The following is a 13,083-nucleotide window of genomic DNA, read 5'->3' as shown; positions in this document are numbered from 1 at the left end:
TTTTGACAGAATACAGCTATTTTAAAGTTGCACCACCTACCAATAACCAATAACCTATAATGGCATCATTACATTGTCATTCAACCAATAACAACTATTAAAACTATATTAACAATATTTATAGAGTTTCAAAAAATCCAACAACAAATCGTTTCACAAGTTAAAACTTCTAACATCATTCAATGAGTATTTTGTACTATATCATCTCCATCTCCGCTACTAGAAGCTTCATCGTCAGCATGGTTCGAATGATCACGACGAGAAGGATTAGCATCTGGGGAAGACTCACTAGACCAGGGAATCGAAAAGCACTACTAGCAAGAAGATTGGCCATCTGACCTTGAAAAACATTAAATTGTTCGTCCCTCTTTAATCGAATATACTTGAATTTTCAATTGATCCTCCGATGAAGTATCTGAGCAAAGTACTAATAAGGTGATCGAGAATAAAACATTCAAGACTGTGTCGATTGTACACATCTTGGAGCATCTAGTCACTGATTGTAACGACCCGACTGGTCGTTTTGCTTTTTAGAATCTCGTTCCCCTAAATAAGACTTCCCGTACTCGCTTTAACTGATTTATGACTTGTGGGGAAGGTTGGTTCAGGATTTGGAAGAATTTGGGTTGAAATCGGAACACTTGGTTCCTTAGCTTAAAAGGCCAAGTTTGACTTTGGCCAACATTTTTAGTGAACGGACCTGGACTCGTATTTTGACGGTCTCGGAGGGTTCGTAGTAAAATATGGGACTTGGGCGTATACCCGGAATCGAATTCCGAGGTCCCTAGCCCGAGTAATGAATTTTTGTTAAAAATTATTAAACTGAAAATCTAAAGATTTTAAAAAATTAAATAATGTTTGATCATGTTGGTATCGGTCTTGTATGTTGATTCCGGAGCCCGGTACAGGTTCAATATAAAATTTAAGTTATATTTGTAAAATTTGGTGAGAAACGGGACTGATTTGATGTGATTCGGACGTCCGGTTGAAAAAAGAGGAATTTCAAATGTTCTTAAAGATTTCATGTGCTTTGGTGTTAAATTCGTAGTTTTAGATGTTATTTTGGCGATTTGATTGCCCGAGCAAGTTTGTATAATGTTATTAGACTTGTGTGAGTATTCTGTGTGGAGCCCCAGGGCTCGGGTGAGTTTCAGACCTATGTTGGGAGTGAAAACACTCCAGTTTTTCTGGTATTTCTGGGCAGTGTTGCAGGTCTCGCAAATGCGAGGAATTTTTCACATTTGCGATGACCGCATTTGCGAGGAAGGCTTCACAATTGCGAAGAAGCCTGAGCTAGGCAGTCGTCGCATTTGCGACATTTTGTTCACATTTGCGAACCCAGCAGGGTCCGCAGTTGCGACCCTTTTGTCGCATTTGCGGCCCTTGTAGAGTGAGCCCAGGTTCGCATTTGCGATGATTTTATTGCAATTGTGACCTTCGCATTTGTGAACCTGATGTCGCAAATGCGATATCAGAGACCTGGACACGGCTTTTGAGAAACGGGACTTAGGCCATTTATTTCATTTCACTTCTACACTTGGGCGATTTGGGAGCTTCCAAAGAGGGGATTTCAACCTAGCATTGTGAGGTAAGTTACTTCTATTTAATGTGAGTTTAATACTTTGGTTTTGGGTAGATTAACACATAAAAATTAGTAAAAATTATGGGATTAGAGTAAAACTTTGGGTTTTGATAAAAACAAGATCTAACCACAAAATTTATTCTGGAATGGAGTAAAAATCATATATTCTTGATTTTTAGGTTATGGGTAACAACTTTCTTCAAAAGGTTTTGCCAGGCACGTGGAACCGGGGAGGAATTTTAGGAACCTTGCAATTAGGGTTGGGAAATTAGTTTAATAGTTAGAATATGAATGCTTGAGCATTTATTAACTAGTTCTTACCCTATTTGAATAGTTTTTGGATCGTTCGACTCCGATTTGAGGGTTTGAGCGCATTCTTAAAATTTGAAGTAAGCTTTGGGATGAAGTAAGTCTCCTTTCTAACCTTGTAAGAGGAAATTAACCCCATAGGTGAATTAAATAAGTGTATGTGACTATCTGTGGGGGCTACGTGCGTACGTGGTGACGAGGGTCCGTAAGTAGCAACTATTATGCTAACTATTCGGGTAGTTTAGGACCCGTATCATGCTATACTTGCAAATGTTTGCGTATTTGCTTACTATTAAGATCACTTAGGACATGCTAGATATTGGTAAACAAATATAGACGGTTATACTCACTTACTTGAGACCTTGTATGATTATTTGCCTATAAATGAGCAATGTATGCTTACTTGAAAATAAATTGCTATTTGTGGATCGGGTCGATTGCCTCAGTAGTAAATAGATGCATCTATGGTTTGCGCCATTTGACCCTCTGGCAGTGCACAGTTTAATATTATGTTGGACCGGGTTGTACGACCTCAGCATAATTTGTGCGTGTTATATGTTTGAAATTCTTCCATGATTTACATTGCTTAAATGTATGAAATGTAAGTGTTACATGATATGATTGAACTTGACATGTTAGTTACGAGAGAATATCTTACTCCTCCATGATCTTAAACTGTTATTATTATTCATGCTATCCATACTTAATGTAATACTTAAATATTTTTATTGTTGACCCTAGTAAGTGTCAAGTCGACCTCTCGTCACTACTTCTTCGAGGTTAGACGGGATACTTACTGGGCACATATTATTTATGTACTCATACTACGCTTCTGTACTTAACTGTACAGGATCTGAGATAGGTGCATCTAGCTACCCGTCCGGCGCGCGTTCCTGATTCTTGATCGAGATCTCATGGTAAGCTTCCCCTTCTGAGCCATCCAGCAGCATGCCGGAGTCTCTTCTCTTGTTTATTGTTATTTAGTGTCTATTATTCCAGGCAGTAGAATAGTGGTATTTTTATACATTCTACTAGTTTCCCTAGTACTTGTGACACTAGTTCCTGGCACACACATTGTAGATTATTATTTTGGGGATGTATTTCTATTATTTTAAACTTGTTAATTATCGATTGTTTAAAAGTTCAAGATTTAAAAATGTTGGGACTGTTTTGGTAAAATAAATGAGAACTCACTAGTTGATTAGGGTTGGCTTGCCTAAGAACGGTGTTGGGCACCATCACGACCTATGATGGAAATTTGGGTCGTGACAGTATCAGACATAGCAGTGTTTCTTTATGGTGGGACCACTTTTTTCGACTGAAAGTGGTCGGTATCTTTTTGTAGAAAATTTTATATGACTTTTGCGACCAATTTATATATTTTTCGACCGATTTTGATCGGTATAGTGTGGACGGATTTTGGCAGATTTCTAGTAGTGCATCAATTCATTCCGGTGGATATATTTAATTAACAACAATTGAGGTAAATAAAAGATGGGATTTTTACATACCTATACACTATTGAAAACTTTATTACCCGCCCTACTCAAGTTTCAATTTAATTATCTCCGATATACAAATTTATCAATTATATATACTTTAGAAATTAAATGAGTATCCCTTTATATTAGGAATCGATTATTTTCCATCCTTATTCTTTCTCCCTCATGCGCTATCTCTCCATCTTTCTCTCTCTCTCTCTCTCTCTCACCTGCTCTCTCTCTCTCTCTCTCTCTCTCTCTCTCTCTCTATCTCTCAATCCCTAATTCCAGTAATATAGAGTAAAGAAAAAGAGAGCAACAATTCTACCATTGACAGCCATTAAAAAGCTTTGAGGTTTTGAATTCGAATTTGGATTTTCAAAAAAAACATTATTTGTTTGAATTGGGTATTGATGCAAACAATTGGGAATTCTCTCTACGTCTTTATCTATCTCTTAATCCCTAATTCCAGTAATGTAAAGCAAAGGAAAAGAGAGTAGCAATTTTCACCATTGGCAGCCATTAAAAAGCTTTGAAGCTTTGAATTCGAATTTGGGTTTTTAAAAACCATTATTTGTTTGGATTGGATGTTGTTGCAAACAATTGAAAATATGGTTTGCAGTTTATATCTCAATTTTGAGGGTGTTTTGGTGAAGATTAGACTTGATTTTGGCTGAATTTCAGATTGAAACTCGAAGACGAAGAAGAAGAAGAAGAAGAAGAAGAAGAAGAAGAAGAAGAAGAAGAGGAGGAGGAGGAGGAGGAGGAGGAGGAGGAGGAGGAGGAGGATGAAGAAGAAGAAAAAGAAGAAGAAGACATTACATACATTATACTTACGAAATTGTAGTACAGTTGTAGTAAGATTGTAAAAAAATTGTATTTTTTTGTTTATATATAATTTAAATATTGTATGAAAGTTGAATAATATTTGTATAAAAATTATATTTAAGTTGTATGATATTATAGTTGTATATAACTGGGTACAAATAATGTATGAAAGTTGTAGATAAGTTTTATAATATATAATTAGTTGTATGAAATTTGTTTTTACTATGTATAAATCAGATACAAAATATACAAAAGACGTATTGTATAAAAATTGCATTTAAGTGGTATGATATTGTAGTTGTATATAACTGGGTAGAAATAACGTATAAAAGTTATAGATAAGTGTAATTCCTTCAGGGAAAATAGTTAGCCACAATGGATCCTGAGGATTTATAAACGTCGAAAGTGTGTGTCTTATCACTGATTCGTCGACTACCCAATTTCTGTAACGACCCGGCCGATTGTTTATGAGCTACCGCACCGTTTTCCCCATTTTTGCTTCTTATTATCTTGTTCAGCTATATTATATGCTATCGGGTTGACTGGTTCGAGTTCGGAAAGGTTTTGGTAAGGTTTGTGACGCTTAATCTCTTTTGAGTAAGCTTAAGTTGGAAAAGTCAACTAGATGCTGACTTATGTGAAAAAAGGCATGGATGTTAATTTTGATGGTTCGGATAGCTTCAGGAGATGATTTGGGACTTAGGGGCGTGATCGGAATGGGTTTTGGAGGTCCGGAGTAGATTTAGGCTTGAATTGGCGAAATTAGAATTTTGGCGTTTTCCAGTTGATAGGTTAGATTTTGATATAGGGGTCAGAATGGAATTCCGGGAGTTGCAGTAGGTCCGTTGTGTCATTTAGGATGTGGGTGAAAAATTTCAGGTCATTCGGACATGGTTTGATAAACTTTTTGATCAAAAGCGGAATTCGGAAGATTTTTGGAACCTTAGCCTTGAATCCGATGTTATTTGGTTGATTCGATGTTGTTGGAGGTGTTTTGAAGATTGGTTTAAGTTTGGATAGTATTATATGATATGTTTGTACTTTTGGTTGAGGTCCCGGGATCCTCGGGGTGATTTCGAATGGTTGATGGGAGATTTCGAGTTGAGTTTGGCAGCTGAAATTTATTGTTGCTGTCATAACCGCACCTGCGGTTGGGAGGTTGCAGGTGAGATGCCCGCAGAAGTGGAAGGCAAGATGCAGATGCGGCCAAGAGGGGGATCAGGCGGAGCCGCATAAGCGCATATCTGGGTGCACCTGCGATGGCGCAGGTGCGAGAGAGTGACCGCAGGTGCGGTCCTGAGGATTTTAAGTCACTTTCGCAGGTGCGCACCTGGGACCGCAGGTGCGGGTTCGCAGGTGAGACCATTTAACCGTAGGTGCGGTTTTACTGGGTCAGAAAGTATAAAAAGATTTCTTTCACGATTTTTGGCCATTTTTCTCAATATTTCATTCAGGGTGAAGCTTTTGGGAGCAATTTCAAGGGATATTTTCAGAGGGATTAATTGAGGTAAGGTCCTTGGTTCCTAAGCTCATTATTATGATATTTTTATTGTTGTTAGCATGAGAATTTAAGGAACAATTAGTGGTAAATTGGGGGTTAGGGCTTGGTTAATTGGAAAGCTTTGAGTGATGATTTGAGGGACCATTTGTGGTCCGATTTTGTTACTTTTGGTATGAATGAACTCGTGGCGGGATAAGGATTCTATTGATGTAAAATTTGTCGAATTCTGAGACGTAGGCCCGGGGGTCGAGTTTGGTCAATTTCAGATTTTGTGTTGTAATTTGGTTAATTTGGTTTGGGTTTCACTTCTTTAGCGTATATTGATAGTTATGAACTGATTTTGGTTAGATTTGAGGCATTCAAGGGTCGATTCGAGAGGAAAAGGCGACGCGGGCTAGAGTTTTGGCTTGGCTTGAGGTAAGTAACGCTTCCAACCTTGGTTCTGCGGGTTCGAAACCCCGAACGATGTGTTCTATGATTATTATGAAGGTGACGCTATGCCAAGTGATGAGTGTGTGGGCGTACGCTGTGAGAAATGCGACCTGGATCATTCCATGGCACCGCTTAGCTACTCTTTTATGTTGATATTTGTATTGTAATCATGTGATTAAGTTGATAAGCTGCAAATCATGTTAATTATCATGTTAAGGCTTCACGCCAACACTATTGAGACCTGAGAGGTCGTTCCTTGCTATCATGTCATTAGATTCATGTATATTCTATACTCAATCCTGTTCATGCATATTATATCATGCACCAGTCTCGATTATTGTTATTTGACATATCATATCATTGTTCGGGCTTGTATTATGACATCTTAGCCCATGTGTGTGAGACTGGAGAGTATTGACTGATTGAGGCCGAGAGCCGAATATTGATTGACAGTATGGGATCGGGCTACACGCCGCAACAATGATATTGATCATGTCTTCGCTGGCATTGGTATAGCGCTTGGGCTCAGAGAAGCCCCTCCGGAGTCTTTACACCCCTAGCGAGTGCAGTAGATGATTACATTGAGGGATGGATCTTCCCTGGACATGGATCTTGTCCGAAGTACTATACCCGGAGATGGATCTTCTCCGAGAGGCTGAATCGTCCTGTGTCCTCGGTACTGATGATTGTGGTCAGCGATATATATTCCGGGATGGATCTTCCCTGGGCCGGATGGCCATATACAGTACCGAGAGGTTGAGCACTTATGAGTGGAGGTTGTGGAACATTGATCATGCTAGTTGTGCATTGGAATATATATGAATCTTTGAGTTCTGAACTCGTTAATGATCAATTGCATCTATTACTGTTGAGTTTTACTTGAACTGTAAGCATGTCTACATTTCTGTTCTGTTAATTGCTAATTACGTGTTGAGGTTTGGTCTGTCACGATCTGTCAGTCCATAGGTTGGACTTGTTACTTACTGAGTTGGTGTACTCACGTTATCCCATACACCTTGTGTGCAGATCCAGGTGTATCTGGTCACAGTAGCGGTTGTTGATCTTCCTTGTGTGGACTTCCACCGGAGATTGCGAGGTAGCTGTTTGGCGACCGCAGTCCCTCCTTCTCTTTCCCTATCTTCCTCTAGCTTTACTTATTGGATGTATTCAGACTATTCTTGATTTGTATTTCAGACAGTTGTATTAGTTTGCTCATGACTAGTGACACCCGAGATCAGGGTTGTATTTCTTTCCGCTTCTTTGATACTTCTATCTTTTATTATTGGATTTCTGTTTAAAAATTGATGTTTTTCTAAAGTTAATAATTTGGGTAAAATGAAAAAATTGGAATAAGTGGCTGACCTAGTTCCACTATATGCACCATCACGACCGGGTCAGATTTTGGGTCGTGACAATTTCTCACAAATGGGATGAATTCCAGCACATAAAATCCCCAGCCAAAGACCAGAAATTTCATCAAACTTTTCTTAAGTAGATATTTGATGTGGCCTAAACATCCTTTCCTCAATGCAAGATTCCATAGGTACATCCAATCAACCTCAGTTCTGTGGTTGGCGATCAGCAGAACACGTTCTTTTGGTGGAACATGATCACCAGAAAAAATCATATTGGTTTCATTTATTTTTTCAAATAAGAATGGCCGTAATGCAAGCCATAGATCAAACAGAAGCGCAATAACTTTCCTACTATAAAGAGTGCTGGAGAAGCGCAAGAGTACAACTGGTATATTTCCTAAATATAAGTTCAATCTGGAGAGAAGAGGAGGGAGAGGAGAGCATAAAGGAAAAGCGTGTAACTAAATCCCTTTATTGAAGGCACAAATAATGGATTGGGAACCTTTTAAGGTGGGTTGTATATATTTTGTAACTAAAATATGTTTAAATCGGGTAAATACCAAAACATGAATATTTTTCGTAATAAAGTTTCCAATAATGTATAGGTATGTAAAATTCATATAAAAGATTAGCTTCTTATCAAGGCGTCAAATGATAGAGCCAGAAGAACTTTGGGCTTTAGTAGGCTCTGTACACGGGCTTCACTTCTAGCTGATCTTCAAGTTGGTTTTAGGACTGGCTTTAATATATATATATATATATATATATATATATATATATAAAAGTTCCTAAAACAACGAAGGTTAATCTCACTAAGCTAGCTCAATAAAAAAAAATCTCCTATTCCACATAAGTTTTTATATGCCCTTGTTATGATTTATGAGGCGTGAAATATCTTATGAAAATTATTGTTATATTTATTACCAAATACTATAAGCAAATAACACAAAATACTTTTACCACAATTATTCAAAGATAACAAAACAAATTGGAGAATTTGAATCTTTTGATATTTTAAAAATTTGTGAGTGATGAGGTAGAACTCCTCATAGAAAAAATTTAATAAATAACAATAAAGGTTTTAAGTAACTAATATTGAGATAAAAAATATATAATAATATATTAAATAGTATAGGAAGTATCATTTATTGGAATGAATATAAAAAGAAAAAAAATGATAACGACACTTCTTTTGAATACCTTTTGTCTTATATTACATCCTTAATTCTTCAACTTAGCATGTTTAGCAATTTAATTTTTAATACTATATTATAATAAATTTTGCTCTATTTTCTTATTTCTTTCACGGTTGATGCTTTTCCAGTGAAAATAAATTTATGTACCTTAAAAAATTTATCAACTTGACAATTAATTTTACTTGCATAATGATTTAAAAAAATAGTGAATTGAATTTATGTTTTTTTTTTTGCTAATTTATAATTCAAAGGCTTAATTATTTGTTGAGATTCATGCTTTTAAGATAGTATAGAAGATGCGAATTATTTTTGAACTTTTTTCCTACTTGAACAATATATTATTATCTTTATCAATTTGTATAATGTTTATATAATTTCATTCACCTATTTTACTCTTTAAAAATATATTTTATATTGGAATAAAATTTTAGGACTTCTAAATCAACTAAAATTTTATTTATTATATCTTTTCTTATTTGAATTCTGTAGAAAATAACTTTTAAATTAATTATTATTTTACCTTATATAAATTATTTAATTTAATTATGACACAACTATAACTATACTTTTTCTAATATTTAGGAAAAAAGGAATAGAATAGGTGGATTATTTCCATACGTTATCAATTTTCCTTTCCCCTAAGAGTATTTTAATTTCTTTGGCCAAACTCACTAAGAATGTATATATATATACTAGTTATACAATACGCGCGTTGCGCGTGTCTCCCGTCACAATAAGTATATATTTTTAAAAAATCACATAAATGCATTGTTAGCTACTTATATTTTAGTTGTAAAATAAGTTTAAGAAAAAAGTGTGAGTTCCTAAAAATGATAATTATTGATTCTGTTTAACAACTGAATAAATGAAGAAATAATGGTAATAGAAGTCCTCAATCATCTTAGTCAATATTTTCAACTTAAGATTTATTCATTACAATAATTTCACAAGTTCTCGTGTTTCTTTATATTTTCATCAAGAGCTCATAAACTCTCGACAATTTAAGAGTTTTTCTTTTATGAATTCTTTTGAGAAATATATATTCTTAAGTTCATTCTAAAAAACACATAGGATATTCATCTAATCGACAAATGATCTTTTATTTTGTTCTCACAAGCAAAATATGAATTATTCTATTTATTTAATTAATAAGAAATACTGCAAAAATTATAAAACAACTAAAAATATAAATAAATTTTTGAGATTTTTTCCGAACAGGCCCATGTTCTCAAGGTTCACAATTAAGAATACCACAATAAAGATGTACTTGTTGAATACGTGAATGTAAAATTTAATTATTAATATAAATACGTGATTGCAAAATTTAACTACTAATATAAACGCGCGAATGCAAAATTCAGCTACCATAAAAAAATTGTTCAAAGAAAAACCTAAAAATTCTTAGTTTTATAGTTGCTGCTCAAACTGCTCGAATAACGTAAAGTTTGATGATGAAATGTGGAATTGTCGCTTCTTTTATAAAAAAAATTGGGTATATAATTTGAAACAGGAAATGATTTAAAGTAAAATAATGTATAGTTTAATGATTTATCAGAAAATAAATACTCCAAAACCAAAAAAAAATTAGTTTTTACCTAATATTTTTTGAAGAAGTAATCTGTCAAAAGTTTATTAACTAAAAAACTTCCTACGATACTTTTCTTGAAAGTGAATAAAATTTTCCTATGTTGGTTGAAAGACGAAACTTTTTTAGTTTTATTGAATAACGAAAACTTTCCTAGTTTTAGTTGAAAGTGTTTGAAATTTTAGATCTAAAAGAAATTCAAAAATAAAAGTTTTAAGTATTAGATTAATAATTAAATGATTGTTCCTAAATAGTAGGAAATTAATTAAATGATTATTCCTAAATATAGTAAAATAAACAAAATGACTATTTTATCTCGTGCAAACTCTATTTGAAAATGGTAAAAAAGACAAACGATATTTCGCTAAGGGTATATATATATAATTTTTGAAGTTATTTTCTACAGAATTTAATAAGGAAAGATATAATAAATAAAATTTTAGAAGTCCTAAATGTTAGGAAGATAAAAAAATTACTATTTTGTCCAATATAAAATATATTTTTAAAGGGTAAAAAAGGCGAATAACGTTTCGCTAAAGGACTTCGTGCTTTTAATATAGTATAGATTTACCCGATTTATCTAGTTTTTTTATTTACATAAAGTAACTATTTTTTTCACAAAATATATACAAATCCTGTCAAAGTATACAATTTATTTATAACTTAAATATAGTTTTTTTTACAGCACCCGATCAAAAACTATAATTTACATACAATTTATATATAAATTGTATACAATTATATTAGTTTCATATATTTTGAGGTATATGCACCTTCCCCTGGTAACCAACAAGCAAAGAAATTAAGCAAGTTCTCTCATATAGCGTAAAAGAAATGAAGAATATATCTAAAAATAAAATTCAAGTGGAGTATATTACAAATGCAACTTGATAAAGTTGATCTCACATTTGAATTATGAGAAAAACATAGAGACGTGGTATGTAATAAGTATTTTAGCCAAGTTTTTACACAAGATAGACTTTTTTACGACCACCATTTAGGTTTTGACCCATTAATAAAAAATTTGTGTTTTTAGGCTTCTGCCAAAATTTTCTTTGTCTTCTCCTCCTCCCTCCTCTTCTCCATCTTCTCCTCCTCCTCCTCCTCCTCCTCCTCCTTTTTCATCTTACAATTTTTTATGATTATACAATTAAAATTGAAGATTAATGGATACGTCATGTAGAAAATTAAAGATTCATTGCGTATTTGTGATTGTAATTGAAGGGGATAATGTTCCATTAAGCTTATATTCAAATTTGATTTTTTTAACAGTATAGGTTGAATCTAACTATTGAAAATTATTGGGATTGATATTCTAATGTTGCATATGAAGTTTCTATTTATTTAGAGTTGATTTCGACCAATTTGAAGTAAAACATGATAGTAAATTTCTGCAAAACAATTATCACGACTGCAAGAATTTTGTGGCAAGTTATGGCAGTTTATCAGGATTTGTAGTCAAAACTCTTGCGGATCGCCAGAATTTAACCAGAAACCATAATTATTGTTAGCGCAAGTCTTACCCAATAGTACAACATTCTATGGATGATTATCTTACCCAATAGTACAGCATGTTATGGATGATTATATATTTATACACAACATATTATGGTGATCACCGTATTTGTGGTAAAATCCTGGTAATTATCACATTTGTTTGGGGTGTACATAAGTGAGGTTGGTTCGGATTTTACAATTATCAAACCAAACCAATTGTATCGGGTTATTAAATCTAAAGACTAAACCAAACCAATAAAACTTGGGTTTTTCACTCTCGATTTTTCTCGAATTTTCAGGTTATTCGGGTTTTTTCGGGGAGGGGGGATTCCGGTAAAATCTTCGTAGAACAAAACAAATAAATTGTGCTCAAAATATTTCTTTAATCCTAGTAAGATACAACTATATAAAGTATTTTCCAAGAAAATAATCCAAAATATGAGATGTGTCATGGCATGATCCTAAAATATTCAACAATAACGACAATAAAATTATGTAATATAAATATTGCTAATTAAAATGTCATAATAAAAATAAACATAATCTAAAAGTACTAAGTCATGATAAAATAAGTAGACTGATACGGGAGTATTAATTACATGACTAAACACTAAAGAAAAAATAAAAATAGGTTATGCATTTTTATCTAAATTATTGTAAAACAAAAAATATATATTCAATACATTTCCGTTCATAGTATTGAATTGAATGTCTTTTGTTAGCATTAGTAATGATTTGATTTTGGTTTAGGCTTTTATTAGCATTATTTAGTTTACTAATGTTAATGGCTATAAAACTTATTGGAACACTCAAACGTTCTAAGTCCAACCTTGAAATAATATCTTAAAAGATAAAATTATGAAAAATTTTAAGAAATATTTATAATATCACAATAAGTATATTTATATATTAAATATATCTAAAATTTCTATATATGTAATGTCGGGTTGGTTTGGTTTCGGTTTGACTTTCTTTAGTTAAAATCAAACAAAACTAATTATGGTTGAGTTTTTTTTTCTAACACCACCAAATCAAACCAAACCATAGTCGGGATTTTTTTCTCGATTTGACTCGAATTATCGGGTTGGTGCGGTTTGTCGGTTTTCTTTGTACACATCATATTATGTTGATTATCATGATTTGGCTACAAATTTTGACGGATCGCCAGAATTTTGACTACAAATCCGCTCAACTTTTAATAGGTTTGAGCTAGAACGATTTTGAAAATGGGCTGTTCTAGGCTAGCCAAGTTAACCCATAAAAAATTCAGCCCAAATTGACCCATGATGATGCCAACCTGTCACGACCCGGATTTCC

Source organism: Nicotiana sylvestris, chromosome 6 (assembly GCF_000393655.2).
Source record: "Nicotiana sylvestris chromosome 6, ASM39365v2, whole genome shotgun sequence".
Taxonomy (NCBI): domain Eukaryota; kingdom Viridiplantae; phylum Streptophyta; class Magnoliopsida; order Solanales; family Solanaceae; genus Nicotiana; species Nicotiana sylvestris.
The sequence above is the reverse complement of the archived record's forward strand: the minus strand, read 5'-3'. Positions refer to the sequence as shown.